The 6,736-nt window shown below is 37.0% G+C and overlaps 1 protein-coding gene across 1 annotated transcript in view; it reads right to left on the reverse strand.

The window, feature by feature from the left end:
* Positions 1-1,723: 1,723 nt before the first annotated feature.
* The window catches only part of CSTF2 (cleavage stimulation factor subunit 2), a 28,200-nt gene continuing 23,187 nt past the window's right edge, over positions 1,724-6,736 (reverse strand). The window contains exon 14 of the mRNA XM_006084689.3: positions 1,724-1,946. The gene's annotated coding sequence lies outside the window, so the exon portion shown is untranslated. The remainder of the gene's footprint in view (positions 1,947-6,736) is intronic.

Consider the following 6,736-nt stretch of genomic DNA (forward strand, 5'->3'; position numbering starts at 1 on the left):
GGTAGTGAATTATGTTTCATGTATTAATTGGACATTAGTAAAAAGTACTAACAGATGTTTCTGTAGGAATCGATTGGGGTACCCTTACTGTTGCCAACTTCCTGGATTTCAGCTGTCTAAATTTAATAAGGCTTTAGAAACATGCACAATGGAACCTTGACAATATGGTTCTTATTAGACAGCTGCTGACCAAATGATAATTTGGTTTTCAATGAGTTTGGTTTGGAACCTTAGTATTCCTTGAATATCTTATGAGTTCCTAATGAGAGGCTTTACTCTTGATCTCAATGTCTGAATTGTATTGACACTTCCAAGATATGACTGCTGCTAAAATCAACATATCAAGGTCTAACAGCGGTCACCAACTGGTGGCCTGCGGACCACCCGTGGTCCGTGAGGTCCGAAACATTGGCGACTGCTGGTCTAGACTGTTCACGTAAGTAGGCAGAAAAGGTAGAGATAATAATAAGTCCTACATATAATCAACATCCAAGCCCAATTTGGGGCTGTGCATGACACCTAGAAATCTCCTAAGCTGTTTTGAGCAAGTTTTTCTTCTTAGGTTGTAATACGAAGTATCTTATTCAGCAAACTCTTATAGTAAATGTTTATATATCAGAGTAAAAAATCCCTCAATTTCAATGTCTCATAAAGTTGATTATCTTTGCATTCTTTTGCTTGATATATAAGCAATATGCTATTACATTCTCTAAGCCTATTGCAGGCTTTAATTCACTTGACCATACTCCTAATCTGGGGGTAGGATTCTGAGAATATAAATAGGCTCGAGTAGTTCCAGTGGAACTTTACTAATTATTAAGGCACCTCATAACCTCTTGAGGTTGGCCTGATGGAGAGAAATCATGTTTCTCCTTAATGCTACTATGAGAGAAGGAACAGTAGGCTGAAAGAGCCATAAATCAGAGCAAGGGCACTAATTATGTTCATATCTATCTGCAAGGAAGCAGGCAGGGGAGACAACCATATCTATCTGCTTGGACTCTACATTTGGTCCTCTTAAAATAAATAGGAATGTAAAAGTTTTAAGGTTTTCTGTTTTAATTTCCCAGAATAAATCTGGTTACAGGGTAGGCCTATAGGTTAGTGACTTAGGTAGGATGAAATACATTTTGTGCATTTGATTGCTGTTCAGTTTTTATTTTATCTTGAACATGTGAAAAATTAGTGGATTTTGTAACTTTTAAGGTTGACTACCTAGACTGAAGGGTTTTGGGAGAAGGAAATGTCCAGTTTCGTGTTGTTGACACACTAGAACCAGTGGCTAATACATTTTTGTCTTATCTCTGAACTATGCATGTGAATAGACTTACTATTGACAAAAAATGCATTTTGATAATTGGATTTTTATAAACTAAATACACTACTCTGCTAGGCTCTCTGTTTTGTTGGCCTTTTTATCATTTTATAGCTCTAAGCACATGTTTTTTTCTTCCTGTAGACTCAGAAGTTCTAGCAAGTTCTCAAAGGGCAAATCTTACTATTACCACAGGAAGCAGACTAAGTAGAAACTAAGTTTCTGAAAAATTTGTTTCTGAGAAATTCTCAAATATAATAAAGAAGAATAAATGGTTAACTTAAGAAAAACAGAACTATGGCAATATAACATTGAAGTACAATATTGCAGTAAGGGTAGAAAATACATCTAAGGTTTTACCCTTGGTATTCAGCTTTTTAAAGCAAAAAGTTCATGTGTATCAATTTGTATTATACTAAAACTGTGTTCAAAGTTTATTTCAAGTCACAGAAAATATATCAACTAAGACAACAGAATGATCTAGTTTTGTTCTGAGAGAGGTGATGGGAATCCTCCACCTGGCACCAATTTGAGTCATTCAAGGATTAGGATGTAGAAGTCATCTTTTTGCAACATTTCAACAAAGTTATGGAATTATTTTCCATATTTGTTGCCAGGTATTTTTGAAAACCTGTAAGGAAAAGTTGGGAGAAAGCCATTAGAATTGGAGACAAAGTTCTCTTCTCCAAACAGCAGGAAAAAAAATTAAAAAGTTGGGGAGGGAGACTATGCAAAGAGTAAAACATCCGGGGCAGATTCCTAAGGTGTCTGCCTCCTGCCTCTCAAAAGTAATCATCCTTTACAGCAGGGCTTCTTAACCTCAGCACTACTGACATTAGGGGCCATATAAGTTTTTCTTATGGGAAGATGTCCTGCACATTACAGGATGTTTAGAAGCAACTCTGGTTTCTACCAGTGAATGCCAGTAGCATCATCCCTCTAAAGCTGTGGCAACCAAAAATGTCTCCAGACATTTCAAAATGTCCTGTAGGTGGCAAAATTGCCTGTGGTTGAGAAACAGTGTTCTAATGGCAATGGTATATAAGTGTGTCAGTGATAGCAGGGATGAATCACAGGTAGTGAGGTACACAATGGAGGGAGAGCCAATACTTTGGCTACAGTATGCACAGATGCCAGCAAATAAATATTAAAACCTTGCCTGTGTAAATTGAACAGAGAAAGATTAAAAATGGCTGCAGAGTAGGAGGATGCTGCACTGACATGCTTCTAGGAACAAGCTGGAATTACAACTGAAATATGGAAAGGCTTCCTGAATAATCAACAGAAAACTCACAGGAGAGAACCCTGATACCCAAGGACCGAAGGGGGAGACTACATAGAGACTGGTAGGAGGGGCAAAGGCGAGAAAGGGCTGGCTGGGCGCCCACAGACAGCAACTGAAGTCCCAAAGAGATATCTCAGCTGTGTGGGGGTGCCACTGAGAACTCTGGGATCTAATCCCGAAGCTGGGCTCCCCAGCAGAGAGCACCAAATCTGAGGAGGGTACCCACATAACATCTAGCTGTGAAAAGCAGTGGGGTGCTGTCTGCCAGGGAGTGGCAGCTCAAAGTTTGGGAACCCTCTTGAAGGGCCAATGCACAAACATCCCCTGTGGAGCCACCCACCTTGTGCTCTGGCAGAGGGAGGGTGAAGTGGACTGGAGCTGTGAGAGCAGAACCCAGGACTTGGGACTCGGAGGATAGAGCTCAGAAGGCAGACACCCCAAGTTTCCTGGGCTGAGTCATTCCCTCACACAGTGAAGAACATCTTTCCCACATAGACATCCGCCTTGCCTGGGGCGAAGACAGTCGACACACCCTATTGGAAAACACCTTGCCCCAAGGTCACTTAAGAAATTAAAAATAACAATTAGCCTCCAGGCAGAAACAACTGCCCCACCCTGTTGGAAAAAAAACCTCACCACACCCGAGGATGACTGCCTGGGGCAATTCAAGTTGGAATCCTATTAGTCTGCAGACAGAGGTGGCCTCTGGAGGCTTTGAATTTTTGCCTGATCCAATTAGTCAGAAATAGCCTTTAACACTGCCCTGCACTAGAGATTGAGAGGTGTCGAGGATCTACCTAAAACATAGTCACAAACCTAAACAGATAGCCAAAAGGAGGAGATAAAAAAAAACCCTCCAAATGAAAGAACTAGAGAATTCTCCAGAAGAGATAAATGAAGCAGAGATAAGAAATTTATCTGAAACAGAGTTCAGAGTAATGATGTTAAAAACACTCAACAGTATGAAAAAAGATATAGTAACTATGAAAAAAGAACAGTCTGAGATAAAGAATGACATACCACAAATAAAGAACACATTGGAAGGAATACATAGCAGATTAGGGGAAGCTAAGGATCGAATCAGTGAATTAGAAGACAGAGTTGAAAATATCACTCAGTTAGAGAACCAAAAAGAAAAAACAATTAAAAAACAGGAGGACAGCTTAAGGGAGCTGTGGGACAATGTGAAAAGTAACAATATTAGGATAGTAGGTGTGCTGGAAGAGGCAGAAAGGGAGAAAGGAATAGAGAAGGTGTTTGAAGAAATAATGGTAGAAAACTTACCTAATCTGGTAAAGGAAAAAGTCACACCAGTTCAGGAGGCACAGAGAACCCCAAACAAGAAGAACCCAAACAGACCCACACACAGACACATCATAATTAAAATGCCAAAATTTAAAGACAAAGAGAGAATCTTAAAGGCAGCAAAAGAAAAGTGTTACCTACAAAGGAGTTTACATAAGGCTGACACCTGATTTCTCATCAGAAACTCTACAGGCCAGAAGGGAATAGCATGAAGTACTCAACGTAATAGAAAGCAAGGATCTGAGACCAAGATTACTATATCCAGCAAGGTTATCATTCAAAATAGACGGTCAAATAAAGAGCTTTCCAGACAAAAGGCTAAAGGAGTTCATCACCACCAAGCCAGCATTACAAGAAATGCTAAAGGGATGGCTGAGAAGAAGAAACAGAGAGAGAAATCTAGCCATACAGAATTAAAATGGCTATAAATAAGTACCTCTCAATAATAACCCTAAATGTAAATGGATTAAATGCTCTAATCAAGAGGTGTAGGGCAGCTGAATGGATACAAAAACATGACCCAACTATATACTGTCTACAAGAGACCCACCTCAAAACAAAAGACACACACAAGATGAAAGTGAAGGAATGGGAAAAAATTTTCCATGCAAATGGAAAAGAAAAAAAAGCTGGAGTAGCAATACTCATATCCAACAAAATAGACTCTAAAAGCATCATGCTAAGCAAAATAAGCCAGTCAGAAAAAGATAAATATCATATGATCTCACTCATTTGTGGAATACAATGAACAACATAAACTGATGAAAACAAATAGAGCCAGAGGGGGGAAAAATATTCTAGAATATAATAAAAGTAATCCTGTTATTTGCAGGTTTTTAATATTTCCTACAACTTTTGTGATATCATACTATGTTAGTACAGTTTTGGTAATATTATACTTAAAGTATCTTTATTCTTGAAATATTAATTTTTATTGCATGTAATATTATATGTAAGGTCATTTTTCTTGAATAATTGGTTTGTTGCGTGTAACATTATCATATTTAAAATCATTTTTCTTGAGATATTAATGTTTATTGCATGTAACATTATTTAAGATAATTTTTCTTGAAATATTAAGGGTTATTGCATGTAATATTATATTTTAAATCCTTCTTGAAATAAAAAAAAACTGAAAAAAATAATAACAGGTGTGTGGGGAGATGTGGAGAAATTGGAATCCTATGCACACTGCTGGTGGGATGTAAAATGGTACACCGCTATGGAAACCCATCTGGCATTTTCTCAGAAGGTTAAGTGTAGAGTTCCTGTATGACTCAGAAATGCCTCTCCTAGGTATAAACCCAGGAGAAATGAAAACATATGTTCACTTGTGCATGAATGTTCTTATACACAAATGTTCTTAGTAGCATTATTCATAATAGCCAAAAAGTAGAACTCAATGTCCATCAACTGATGAATGACTAATTAAAATGTAGTATATCCATACAATGGAGTATCATCTGACAATAAAAATAAGTAAAGTATTGATATATGCTACAAGATGGATAAACCTTGAAACATTATACAAATAACAGAAGCCAGTCATAAAAGACAACATATTGTATGATTCCATTTATATGAAATGTCCATAGTAAGAAAATCTATAGTAACAGAAAATGGATAAGTGGTTGATTATAGCTGGGGGAAGAGATAAATCTGGGGACAGGGGGTGATAACTAAAGAGTATGGAGTTTCTTTTTGGGGTGATGAAAAGTCTTAAAATTGATTGTGGTAATGATTGCAATTCTATGACTACATTGAATTAAAAGCTTTAAATAGGTAATTTGTATGGTATGTGAATTATATTTCAATAAAGTTGTTATTCAAAAAAATATATAACCTGGATTGGGGTATCAGGGGAGCATGAGTAAAGGAAAAGAGGAAACAGGATCGATTGGCTAAGATTTGATCATGTTGAAGCTGCTACCTGGAAGTTTATTATTCTAGTCTCCCTACTTTTGCATATGTTTAAATTTTATATATTTAAAATAAATTTAAATAAATACAGCAATAAGACAAAAAATAAATTGCATAGAACTACATGCACAGAAATCAATATAGGTTTTAAAAAATGGTAAAATTGAGTAAGGTCTGTAGTCTAGTTAGCAGTAATGTGCCAATGTTGACTTCTTGGTTTTGTACTGCAGACTAAAAAGCTGGAAGGGTACATAAGGTACTATTTTTCTAACTTCCTGTGAATTTACAATTATTTAAAAATAAAAGGTAAAACAAACAAAAAACCTTGTCCTGTGGTTTATGTGCAAGGCTTTGAATTGAGATATCGCATAAGTATAATGAACGAATTTTCAGAAACATATCTACCTCCATTACCCCAAAATAACAATTTCCTCACATTATAGGAAATGCCTTCTCTGGCATAAATAAATTAGGAAAAGTAAAAGAGAGGAAGTTCTTTTTATCTGTTCCTCTGAATACAATAGGTACTCTATACTTTTACTGAAAAAAAAAAAAGAATGTCTTGGGTATGTGAACTACAAAATTAAAGTACTACCCTGGCCAGTGTGCGCTCAGTGGTTAGAGTGTCGTCTCTCGAACCAAAGGGTCACTGGTTCCATTCCCAGTTAAGGGCATGTACCTGAGTTGCAGGTTTGACCCCGAGTCCCAAATGGGGCATGTGCAGGAGGCAATCAATTGATGTGTCTCTCTCACATCGATGTTTTTTTCTCTCTCTCCCCCTTCTACTTTAATAATCAATGGAAAACTAGTCTTGGGTGAGGATTAACAAAAAAAATAAGTAAAATAAAAATTTTAAAAAAAAGTAAGTACTGGTCATACCAAAAGTCTAGCTCAGTGGTTCCCAAACTTAT

This window comes from Myotis lucifugus, unplaced genomic scaffold, assembly GCF_000147115.1.
Source record: "Myotis lucifugus unplaced genomic scaffold, Myoluc2.0 scaffold_13, whole genome shotgun sequence".
NCBI classification, from domain to species: Eukaryota; Metazoa; Chordata; class Mammalia; order Chiroptera; family Vespertilionidae; genus Myotis; species Myotis lucifugus.